This window comes from Myiozetetes cayanensis, unplaced genomic scaffold (genome assembly GCF_022539395.1).
Source record: "Myiozetetes cayanensis isolate MyiCay16 unplaced genomic scaffold, myiCay2020 scf6-25, whole genome shotgun sequence".
NCBI classification, from domain to species: Eukaryota; Metazoa; Chordata; class Aves; order Passeriformes; family Tyrannidae; genus Myiozetetes; species Myiozetetes cayanensis.
The window spans coordinates 62856139-62868628 of NW_026087853.1; the positions used below are offsets into that span (position 1 = coordinate 62856139).

Below are 12490 nucleotides of genomic sequence, written 5' to 3' on the forward strand. Positions count from 1 at the left end.
CTGCTCCAGGCACTTTGGGCATTGGGATGAGCAGTGGCTGGTTCTGCAGGACAAGGGAGATTTGGCTCGAAAAAGCAAAATTATCATAAATGTGCATACAGCACGTGAAAAAAAAAAAGGCAATTACTGTGGCCTTAAAAGCTCCAAACAGTTTAGCAGAACAGATGGGTTGCATAAATCTGGCAAAAATGAGGGCAGGAGGGATTTGTGTGTGGCAGGAGGGATCAGAGCGGGCTTTGCGTGATAAAGAATTTACTGTAGCCTGGAAAGGGTCCATTTTCCTACAATTCCAGAGGAAAAGTAGTGTTTGGGATCACAGGACACTGTTCACCTCAGCTGGGTGTGGGGAATTAGCTGGGAATCTCCCATCACTGAAAAGCTGCTCTGCAGAACCAGGAACCTTTCCATGTTGGGAAAATTCCTGCTCTTCTCAGCTCCGACTTCTCTCCCAGTCACAGAATCCCGGGATGGTTTGGGTTGGAAGGGACCTCAAAGCCCACCCAGTGCCACCCCTGCCATGGGCAGGGACACCTTCCATCAGCCCAGGCTGATCCAACCTGGCCTTGGACACTTCCAGGGATCCAGGGGCAGCCACAGCTTCTCTGGGCAACCTGTGCCAGGGCCTGCCCACCCTCCCAGCCAGCAATTCCTTCCCAATCTCCCATCTCTCCCTGCCCTCTGGCAGTGGGAAGCCATTCCCTGTGTCCTGTCCCTCCATCCCTTGTCAATGGTCTCTCTCCATCTTTCCTGTAGCCCCTTCAGGTCCTGGAAGGCCACAATTTGTCACCCCAAAGCTTCTCCTCTCCAGGCTGGACAATCCCAATTCCCTCCCCTCTCCTCCCAGCAGAGCTGCTCCATCCTCTGCCCATCCTGGGGCCTCCTCTGGACTCTCCAGCAGCTCCCTGTGCTGTTCCCAGGGCTGGGGCAGCTCTGCAGGATGAACAATTCCCATCCCTCAGCCACAATCAGCTCATGCTGGTGTGGGTTGTGGTGGGAATTTTGGGAGCTCAGTGGTGTCATAAAGCTTTCCCTGGGTGCTTTTGTATTTGAATTGGAGGAGAGTTTTCCTCCTGCTTTATGAACAGCAACTGTTAATCAACATTGATATCTTTGGCTCACGGGGAAGATGCAGCCTTTGGAACACCAAACCTGAGGCAAAAACCTCTTCCCTGTGGCCTCTGAGGGACAAGTGACACTTGGGACACCAGCCCTGTGTCCCACCTTGTGCTGCTGGGGCAGGGAGGTGCTTACAGAACTGGGAAATATCTGTTTGACCCAGCTGGGACCTGCAGTGAGTGTCCCAAATCCCTAAGGGTGGAGAGGCCACTGCTGGCCAGAAGTGACACCCCCTGGTTTTTGGGATTTATCTCAGGGATGATTTTGTGCCACTTTGACTGAGAGACTCGGGAGAGACTCAGCCCATCTGGTCTGCAAGGAAATTCAAGGGCTTCTTCCCTTTCTGTAGGAAATCTCTTCCATCCCTTCATGTGTAGGGATGTACTCCAGGGACTTTGGGACAAAACATTCCGGTTCTCCTGTGTTTGCAGCATCCTTGCTGGGGGCAGGGATACAGCCCTGAATCCTGGGTGTCTCTCTGTGTTTCCTGGAACAGATGCAGCCCACGGTGGTCCAATCCAGCCACTGCTTGGGTGACATCCCAAGGGAAATGTCCTGAATTACTCTGTGATTTTTTTTGGTCATTTATTTTTCCCTCAGATCAGGTTCAGGATCCCTGGAGGGACTGCTCCATCACTGAGGTGGTTTACAAATAAACGTGACCTTTGTTGTAGCTGTCAGCAGCCAATTCCAGAGCAGCCTTTCCTGGCAGGAACAGCTTGTTCCCTGTCAGTCTGCAGCTGTACTTGGGAGCAGGGTATGGATTGATAACCAGGCACATGGTTATGTTTGAATTTCTTTTAAAAGCTTTGCAATTTTTCGTTTACTTTGTTTTTACTGGTTTGATTATTTGTTGGGTTGAGAAGTGTGAGTTTACAGAAGTTGAAGAGGGTTCTAATTTGAGTTTAATTTTCCATTACATAATTTGTATGAAAGAATCTGAATTCCAACAGAGGCAAATTGTAGAATGATCCCAGAATTCCAGGATGGTTTGGGTTGGAAGGGACCTTAAAGCCCATCTCCCGTTCCAACCCCAACACCTTCCACCAGCCCAGGGTGCTCCATCCTGACCTTGGACACTTCCAGGGATCCAGGGGCAGCCACAGCTTCTCTGCCCAACCTGTGCCAGGGCCTGCCCACCCTCCCAGCCAGCAATTCCTTCCCAATCTCCCATCTGTCCCTGCCCTCTGGCAGTGGGAAGCCATTCCCTGTGTGCTGTCCCTGCATGTTGTGGTAAACAGTCTCTGTCCTGAAGCGGTTTTATAAACAGAGAGTCTGTTACAGAATCTAATTCTGCTGCTAACGAGCAAATAGGTGGATTTTGTGTCCTATTGATCTCAGAATTACCTGACTGATGCCAAAAATCAATCACAAACCTCTTCAGAGCAGGATCCTTTTTATTAAGCCTGTCCATGATTTATAGTTTTGTCATTAGTGTTAATGCAGAGTTAATCTCAGTCCCTCATTGTAACACCTTCACTGGGGCATTGATTCTCCCTCAGCTCAGCTGCTCCTTTTCCAGGGGCTCTCCCAGGGCAGCTGGGCTGTTCTGCCTCCCTCAGCACGGCAGAGTGGAAGGAATCACACGGGATCACCAGCCCAGCCTTCTCCTCCCTGCCAGGGTGGGCAGGCCCTGGCACAGGTTGGGCAGAGAAGCTGTGGCTGCCCCTGGATCTCTGGAAGTGTCCAAGGCCAGGTTGGAGCACCCTGGGCTGGTGGAAGGTGTCCCTGCCCGTGGCAGGGGTGGCACTGGATGAGCTTTAAGGTCTCTTCCAACCCAAACCATTCCATGAACAAAACACTCCCCTCAGGGGACCCTTAAACAGTCTCTGCTCTCCTGCATGCTCAGACATGTGATGCTGGCTTCCATCTGCAAAACAGGCAAATCTGCTTGGTAATTGAGGCAGAAGGATGGGGAATATTTCGAGGAAAAAGTACTTGTGACACCTGGGCAATTTTGTTGATAGCACTCTCCAGTTACTGATGGTTTTGAAGGTTTGGGGGAATGGCGGAGAAATGGGGTTTGATCTTGAAATTTTGTGAGGTTTTTTTTCTCACTTCAATATTGCAGAGAACCGAAGAGCCTGTAAATCAGGGCATGTCAGATGTGCAGAGGGAATTAAATACATGTTTAGAGCTGCAATAACTTGCTTTGACCATGGGAGGGGCTGAGGTGCTCCCTGGCACCTGTGCCTTGGGTTTTGGCTTCAAGGGCTGCTTGGTGAGATCTGGGAAGTTTCACACACTGACTGGACACGAGGGAGAGTTTCTGTACCAAGAGGGGGTCAAACCCTGAACAGGCTCCCTGGAGAGGTGGGTGATGCCCCAGGACTGTCAGTGCTCAAGGGACATTTGGACCTCAAGGACACGTTTGCTCAGCCCTGGCACAGCCAGGCAGTTGCAGCAGGTGGTTCTTGTAGATCCTTTCCAGCTGAAATAATCTACGGGTGGAAAAAAGGATTTGATGAGGGCTCTTCAAGGGATGTCCTGTCTGGCAGTAGAAGTGGGAGGCCAGCTTGGGAACCACTGGAACTGTCTGAGGGAAGCATTCAGGAGGCACTTGGGAATGACCTTGTCCTCCGTGGTTCTGATCCCTTGTGGTCTCTGGGTGGGATTCTCAGACATGCCAAATCCAAGGACAGGACATGTTTTAAGCCTTCCCTCCATCCCTTTTAAGCCCAGGAGGGCAGTGATTCACAGGACAATTTACACTCCCCCTGGGCTGAATTTGAGCCCTCTCTCACACCCTCTGCCCCTGGCTGTGCTGCCACAGCCTGCCCAGCACCTCTCAGGTTCTCCTGTCCTGCCTCCCGGGGTTCTTGAAGCTTTGGAGGACATTTTTCTGGTAAAGAGGCATTTTTCCCTCTATGTGATCCCTCCCTCCCAGTGTGATGGCTCAAAGAGGGATGTTTGTGTGCAGCAGTTGTTTTACACTTCCCTGCTGTGCCCAGGTCAGTGGTCACTCTTTATCTTCTGTAAACATTCAATATCTGTTTTTCTGAACTCAGCCTGATTCCTGTAAAAATGGATTTCTTGTCAAAGACTCTTTTACTCAAAAAAAACCAACAAAAAAACCCCCCATAGCACCAAACAACAACAACAAACCAAACAAAAACCCCCTAAGGGTTCCCTTTTATTATTTTTTTCTTCCCAGTCTCTGCCATTATCTGCTGTCTGCTCCTGGATTTCACTTCCAGCACTTGGCTGTTACTCAGACTTTACTCCCAGGAGGCAGGGAGAGGTTCTGGCAGCACCACTGCTGGATTAGGACCAGTCTGCAATCCCATCCCCATGGGCTGTTCTCCCCATCTCCTGCTTTTAGATGCTTTTCACACAGCTCTGACCCCCTTAGCTGTGGCCAAGGGCAGGGACTGGGATGGAGATCTCACTGCTTGGAGGAGCAAAGAGCTCTGTGCTGGGAGCTTGGGGCTGGGGGATGGGTTTTTGGGATGGGGTGAGCTGGGCTTGCCGTGCCAGCAGGAGCACTGAGGTCTGTCCATGGCAGGGGAGGGAATGAGAGGAGCTTTAATGTCCCTTCCAACCCAACCCATTCTGGAATTGTGGGTCTGACACAGAGCAAAGTGGTTCAGGCAGGAGCATCCCCAGCTGAAATGCAGTTGCTCTGTTGTTGTGTGGCCTCTTGTGCCTCATGGTGACCTGTCCCAGTTACCCCATCCCAGTCAGGGCTTTGCACTGATTTTCTGCTTGGTCACAGAATCCCAGGATCCCTGAGGCTGGAAAAGCCCTCCCAGCCCATGGATCCCCCTGTGCCCATCCCCACCTTGTCCCCAGCCCAGAGCACTGAGTGCCACGGCCAGGCCTGCCTTGGGCACCTCCAGGGCTGGGCACTCCAAACCTCCCTGGGCAGCCCCTGCCAGGGCCTGACCACCCTTTCCAGGAGAAATTCCTGCTGCTGTCCCACCTGAGCCTCCCCTGGCACAGCCTGAGAACACCTCCCATGCCTGGGGTCACCTTCTCTCCTGCCAAGCTGTAGATGGTGGTTGGACCCCAGAGTCGTTCCTGGGGGTGGAAGGAATTCTCACCCAAGAGCCATTAACTGGGAAATGTGGGAGGCACCACTGACATTGGTAATGATGCACAGGAGGCTTAAAACCCTTAGATCTGTTCAGCAAAATTAAAATCAGGGGGTTTTGGTGTGTTTTTTTTTTTTTTTGCTCCTGCAATTTTGCATCTCGTGTTTGAGGCATTAGAAAGCATTTCACGTGTCATTTATTCACAATAAATTAAAAATTCTCAAAATATTGCACTACTGTGAATATAAAATGATTTTTATTGCTGCTTTGCTGGGTGACTCTTCCTGCTGCAAGTGGTGCTTGGCCATGAAGGGATTAAGATGAGAACCAGCTTACTTGGTGTGTTCGAATTTTTTCTTTTAGGGGTGTTTACAGGGGGATAAAATAAACTGTACTAATTAGTGACCAGCTCTGCTCTGCCATGGCACTTGAAATTAGGGGCTGATTTATTCTTCATTTGGCCCAGGGTACAACAGAGAGAAAAATGGCCCTGGGGGATGAGAGCAAGGAGGGAAGAGTGGACTGAGAGGGTGGCCAAGCTGTGGCTTGGGGGTGTCTTGGAAATGCAGGTCAATTGTTGTGTTGATGGAAACGAGAGCTAAAAATAACTTATTGTGTTTTTAAATGTACATATCATTAAATGTATAGTCATTATATTGCATTTAAATTAATATATTGATGTTATTAAATACATGGTTAAAGTAGTAGTTATTATATTTTTTTATTTATTAGAGAAGTTCAGTGCACATCCTCAGTTTCTGTGTTCGGGAGGGCAAGGAATAATTGCTCCTTGTTCAGTCTCCACACACCCTTTAACATTGGAATGGTCTTTGCCACATAATCCACTCCATTGGCCTTCTGCTCAATCCAGGGAATCTCTTGGATAACTTCTCATCCTGTAGGATCCTTCCCTCTGCCTGGCTTAGGTGCATTTCCGTGTTCCAAAGGGTTTGGCTGCTGCTGGAGGAACTGCTTGGGATGTGAAAAAATAGATATTTATTAATTTATTTTGTATTGTTTGATCTTTGCTCCTTCCTTTGATATCCTCCTTGTCTTTTTGCTGCTGCTGTGTTTGAGCAAATCTCTCCAGGGCCTTTGGTGGAGAGCAGGTGGATTTAATATCTGCTCCTGTGTACACAAGGTACAGACTTTTATTTCCACGTGCCTTCTCTTGTAATGACAGTTCTGAATTCCATCCACCCTTTTATTGCCCTTCAAATCTCCGTGAGCAGCAGTAATTGGATTATCCTGACTGAATCCCCTGCCACCCTGTCAGCTCTGTGCCTGCCCCCTCGTGCAGAGCTCCTCTGATTATTTCGAAGATCGTTTGCAGGGCCTCGTTTAAGGGGTCAGAACCTGCCAACGTGTCCAGCTCCACTTGCTGGAAGCTCAGATGGGAATATGGGCTGTGTTTTATGGCCCCAATGCCTCCGGTGTCTGGTTCCTCCACACCTTTCAGAGTCGTCTCTGCTCGGTGTGGAGGGGAGGAAATAAAGATCTCTGCACGAGCAGAAGTAAAAACACAAAACCCACAACAAAACACACCCATAAAGGTGGGGAATGTGTAAAGGATGTGGCGAAAAACTGGTGAATGTAAAGGAGGACGTGAAGAAAACAGAAGCTGTTTCAAGCTGAGGAGGCACAACTGCCTTAATATGGGATGTAATGACTTGGAATAACTCTGGGATTTATGAGGATATAATGGTGGAGGGAAAGGGTGGAATTATTAATACTGGTAATGATGGGGAAAGAAATGCTAAAAGCTGGGCATAAATAGGAAATGAGCCAGGGCTGGAAGGGCATCCAGGGAATATCAGGGACGGGGTGAAAACATGGGATGGGCATTGCTGGGAGCTTGTAATAATCACGGATGTGTCAATTGTGCTGAGTTAAAGAGTGCCTGAGGCAGCTGCTGGCACCTCTCAGTGGCTCAGCACAGCTGCTTCCATGGAATCCTGGAATCCCTGAGGCTGGAAAAGCCCTCCCAGCCCATGGATCCCCCTGTGCCCATCCCCACCTTGTCCCCAGCCCAGAGCACTGAGTGCCACGGCCAGGCCTGCCTTGGACACCTCCAGGGCTGGGCACTCCAAACCTCCCTGGGCAGCCCCTGCCAGGGCCTGACCACCCTTTCCAGGCAGAAATTCCTCCTGCAAAGTGCTTTCCTCTGTGGTTCCCTCCTCCATCCATGCAGGAGATACAATGTGGGGTTTAGGGTGGGGAAAGAGCCACGTTGGACCTTGGGGACATCCAGGGAATCAACACCCTGGTGCTCCATTGCTTTCAAGGGAAAATGGACTTGAGGAACAAGGAGAAGGTTCAGAAGGTCTTTGCAAGAAGAGCATTATAGAATCCCAGGCTGGTTTGGGTTGGGAAGGACCGTGAAGCCCATCCAGTGCTGCCTCCCACTATCCCAGGTTGCTCCAAGCCCTGCCCAGCCTGGCCTTGGAACCAGCAGATTCCCTCCCACTCGATTTGAATTCAGGGAGGGAAGGCTGGTGCTCCTCAGCAGAGGAAGGTTTATCATGGGCAGTAACAGGTTTTGTGAGGTGTCATCACGTTCAGGAACATTTCTGTAATCAAAACCTGGGCTTAGTACATTTAATCCCTGTTCAACCTCTCCTTAAAGTTATAGACCCAGCACTGGTTCTGCCACTGAAATGTGGTGCCTGCAGGTTTTTTTTGTAGTGTGTAAAACTGGGAGCTTTGGTTGTAAAACATAAAAATGGGGAAATGCTGCTCAAAACCCTGAATTTGATTTCCTGCTGAAATGGCAGAAGTTACATTAGACATGTTTTCACAATGGTGTGGGAAATAAAAGTGGTACAATTGCCCCCCAGCTGGGAGTGGGGTGTGTGACCTGTATAGGGTGGGGATAAAAAGCAAGAATTTGTGCTATAAAGCCACCTGAGTTCTACAGGCCAGTAAATTTGCTGTAGTAAGGATCTTCTTCCTGGGTCTTGAATCATAAAACAAGTAGAAAAATACCTTTCAGAAGCTCCTGTTCCACACACAGTGTGGGTTGTGCTTTCAGGGACAGCCAGGAATTTCCCAGGCGTTTCCCCACCCCTTCCCTTCCTCTGTGTGTTTACAACCCCTTCCATAATTATAATAATCATCTCTAATTAGCCTTTGAGTACCTGCTGAGGGTTTATTGTCCTGAACACCAAATCCAGGTGTAATTAAATCCCCAGCCGTGCTGAGTGGCCCCTGATCCGTGATTTCCTCATGTCCTGAAGGAGGTTGGAAGAGCTGAGTGTGTCGAAGGTGTCAGGAACAGATGATGGAACAGAGAATTGAGGAGAATCCAGGGGAGAGTGACAGGAATCACATACTGAACCTGGCTCGTGGCATCCATAGCTTTTATTCACTTATTTAGTGAGTTTTCTGCACAGCCACAGAATAATTTCAGCTGCAAAGCACCTTTAGAAGTCCTTGGAATTTTCCCCACTGCAAACTGGATTGATGTAATTGATAAGTGGGATTTTTGGGTTTTTTTTTTGGGGTTTTGTGGGGTTTTTTTAGGATTTTCTTGTTGGTATTTTAAGTTAAAGCTTCACCTGTCCAGCCTTGACCTTCACAAGGCCCCCATGGGAAGAAGGTGGAAAGGATTTTCCTTTTCCTGGGAAGTGTCCAAGGCCAGGTTTGACAGGGCTTGGAGCAGCCTGGGCTGGTGGGAAGTGTCCCTGTCCGTGCCAGGGGCTGGGAATTAAATGGTTTTTAATATCCCTTCCAACTCAAACCAGTCTGTGGTTCCATGAAGTCTGTGAGGAGTAAAAGGAAGGAAAAAGCCTGTTCAAGGTAAAAGTCATTCAAGAGCTGAACTTTTAATGCACTTAGACTGAAATGCTCAATTATTTTCTTGCTATTCAAGTAGTAAAATCCAGTAGTAAAACTCTAGACCAGCTTTTCTACCCTGGAGAAATTTGGGGATCATGGAAGGACTGATGCTCCCAGTCTGGAGCTGCACACTCTGAATAATTCCTATTTTGAGGCAGTTTTTGTGGGGCTTTGTGTTCCCTGCTGAATTCCCTACTGGGTTCCCGTGATTCCTGGTTCCAGAGGAAAAACTTTCAGTCTCTGCTGTGGTAGGAAAGGAGGTGGCCAGTCCTGGATGCTGGCAGAGCTCCCGCTGCCTGGGAATGCTGGAGAGCTCCCACTGCCTGGGAGTGCTGGAGAGCTCCCACTGCCTGGGAATGCTGGAGAGCTCCCACTGCCTGGGAATGCTGGCAGAGCTCCCGCTGCCTGGGAATGCTGGAGAGCTCCCGCTGCCTGGGAATGCTGGAGAGCTCCCGCTCCCTGGGAATGCTGGAGAGCTCCCACTCCCTGGGAATGCTGGAGAGCTCCCACTCCCTGGGAATGCTGGAGAGCTCCCACTCCCTGGGAATGCTGGAGAGCTCCCACTGCCTGGGAATGCTGGAGAGCTCCCACTCCCTGGGAATGCTGGACAGCTCCTGGCCACCTTAACTCCAGAATTTCTGCAGGATAAGTCTGGTTGAGATATTTCCTCCCTCTTCAGTTCCTTAGGACAGGGGGTTGCAACAGGATGATGTTTAAATCCTTCCCAACCCGAAGCAGGGACTTGGAAGGAGATGATCTTTAAATCCTTTCCAACCCCAACCACTCTGTGATTCCATGATTTCCAAGGCCCCAATAGTTAGACCCTTCTCACCTGATTAACAGCAAATTTGGCCTTTGTGTAAGGGGCCATTTCAGGTGCTCTGGAGTCCTGGAGGTAGCAGGGAATAATCCTTGAATTGGGCTTCTGGTTTTTAGGAGTCAGAGAATCCTGGAATGGGTTGGGTTGGAGGGACCTCAAAGTCCATCCAGTGCCACCCCTGCCATGGGCAGGGACACCTTCCACCAGCCCAGGGTGCTCCAACCTGGCCTTGGACACTCCCAGGGATCCAGGGGCAGCCACAGCTTCTCTGCCCAACCTGTGCCAGGGCCTGCCCACCCTCCCAGCCAGCAATTCCTTCCCAATCTCCCATCTCTCCCTGCCCTCTGGCAGTGGGAAGCCATTCCCTGTGTCCTGTCCCTCCATCCTTGTCCCCAGTCCCTCTCCAGCTCTCCTGGAGCCCCTTTAGGCCCTGCAAGGGGCTCTCAGCTCTCCCTGGAGCCTTCTCTTCTCCAGGTGAGCCCCCCCAGCTCTCCCCGCCTTTCCTTATGAATTCCATGATTTTTGGTGCAGGGTGAGTGTGTTTGGGATGGAAATGACTCATTTTAAACAAGCAACTCTGTTCCTCCTCCTGGAAGCACAAAGAACAAAAAAATTCCTGTGGTTTATTTTAACTTTCAGGGTTATTTAAGTATTTATGGTGCTGGATTAAAAGCAGATGCTGAGAGAGGACATGGAAAGCAGTAAGGGAATAGAAAATCCCAAGTTTCAGGGAGTCTTTAAGCTGGAAGCACATGACAACGAGCTGCTTTATTGCTGCTCCATCCTGGCCCATCCTGGGCTTTTATGGGAACATTTCAGTGTCTCTCCTCAATATTGGCACTGTCAGAGCAGCCTCCAAACTGCTCCTGGTGGATAAAGTTTTTATTTAAGTTTATTATGGCATTTGCAGCAGAAATACAGGATTAAAATGTCAGGTGCTTTCCCTGGGCCACCTCTGGCTCAGTGTCTGCAAAGATTATGGGAAAATAATTCTCCCTGAGAGAGAGAGGGAGATTCTGGAGGTGCATTATCAAATATCCTCCCTGTAATTACCCAGGCTGGAAATGGCTTTCCCTGTGCCCATTTGCTCTCTGATTATCCTGGTGGGTTAATTGCTGCCTTATTAGGATCTCCTGAGTGAAATCCTGACTCTTTATGGTCCTGGACATTTGGAGACAGCTCAAGTTCTGCCTCTCAATTATTTTATTTTTTTTTCTGTCTGCTGCAAATTCTTTTTAATGTTCTGGATAGATTCAATCTGATTTCTCAGGTATAAAAAAGAACTCTGTGTTTGAGACACTTCTTGACTTGAAAGAACACAAAACCTCTATTTCAGGGCTTTCAAAACGCAGCCTTGACTTGTGTATGATAAATCATTGCAAAGTGCACTTCAGCTTTGTTTAGAGACACTTCAAGCTCAAATGCAACATCTGAAAGAAATCAATAACAAACACTATTATTATTAGTAGTAGCAGTTTATTTTCAGGGCTTTGTCTCTGCAGTGGGGCCTGGTTAAAGCTCAGCAATATTTTAATTTACCATCAAACCTTTCCTGACAAGTTTGCCCTGGACCATTCCAGGCTCACCCATTGCCAGCCCGTGGGTTTTGTTTGGACACTTCAAAATCCTTCCCCGTGTGCCAGGTGGGCTTTGTTTTCCTGGACATCCCTCCTTTTGCTGTCCTGAGCTCCCTGAGCTTTTGCTGAGCAACCTCTGCCCTGCAGGGTGGGGAGCAAATGAGGGGGGAAGTCAGAGGGGCCAATTCAACCCTCTGAGTGACTCCTGACAAAGTCATGTTGTGACTCTTCATGTCCAAGCCCTGAGCACACCAGTTGCTGCCTTTTTTTTTTTTTGGGTAGAGAGCATAAAAAACCACTGGCTTTTCCCAAAAAAAGTAACTCTTTATTCCAGAAACTGAATGGTTTTCTTTTATTTTGGTGTAAAGGCTGGGCTGCTTTAGTAACCCCCTTAGGAATGATGATGCTTTCCCTGGTAGGAATTTCTCTGGTCTCATGCTCCTAAAAACCTTGTTTCTGCTCCCTCCTCTTGTACAACCCCTGTGGAACCAAATATTTTTAATTCCTTTGGAGGTATTTACCCACTTAATCAAATATATTCATCCTGTTTTTCCAACAGCACATCCTGGTCTCTCCAAATCCCCTGTTTAACAGCACAGCAAGCATTGCAGAGACTGAATAAATCCCTCATTTGCTCTCTGTAGGTGACAATAACGGGGTTGTATTGGAAGTTTTATTGTCCCATACAGGACCTACCAACAAATAAAAGTTGTCCTAAATCTGACAAGGGAATTACATCCATTATGGGGGGTTATGGAGTACTTGTAGTACCCACAGAAATAAACTTTTAGAAGTGTTCCTCTAAGATTTCTCCTAGTCTTGCAGAAGGAATTCTTTTGGAATTATGTTGGTCTAAGAAAATATTCCATGGGACCTTTTTTTTTTTTTAGTCTAAAGGAATGAAACAGGTGAGATTTTGGGAAAATGACAGAAGGCTTCAATATGAAATCACCAGTCTGAGTCACTCTATTTAGATGTGGTTTAATTATTTAAATGTCAATTCTTTGCATTGTCATAGGAGAAAAGTGAGTGAGGTTTTAGTCTCATTTGCTTAATGTTGTTCAAGGTATTAAGTGGAATTTGTTAATGAAAAGGGAAGGGGGTAA

At 48.5% G+C, this 12490-nt stretch overlaps 1 protein-coding gene across 14 annotated transcripts in view; it reads left to right on the plus strand.

Annotated features, from left to right (window-relative positions):
• FANCM (FA complementation group M) overlaps positions 1–12490 on the plus strand; it is a 316043-nt gene that overhangs the window by 133314 nt on the left and 170239 nt on the right. The window contains exon 24 of one of the 14 annotated variants that reach the window (XM_050335696.1): positions 2759–2773. The exons of the other annotated variants lie outside the window; for them this stretch is intronic. The gene's annotated coding sequence lies outside the window, so the exon portion shown is untranslated. Of the gene's footprint in view, positions 1–2758; positions 2774–12490 lie in introns of those variants that run through there. 14 annotated transcript variants of the gene reach the window in all.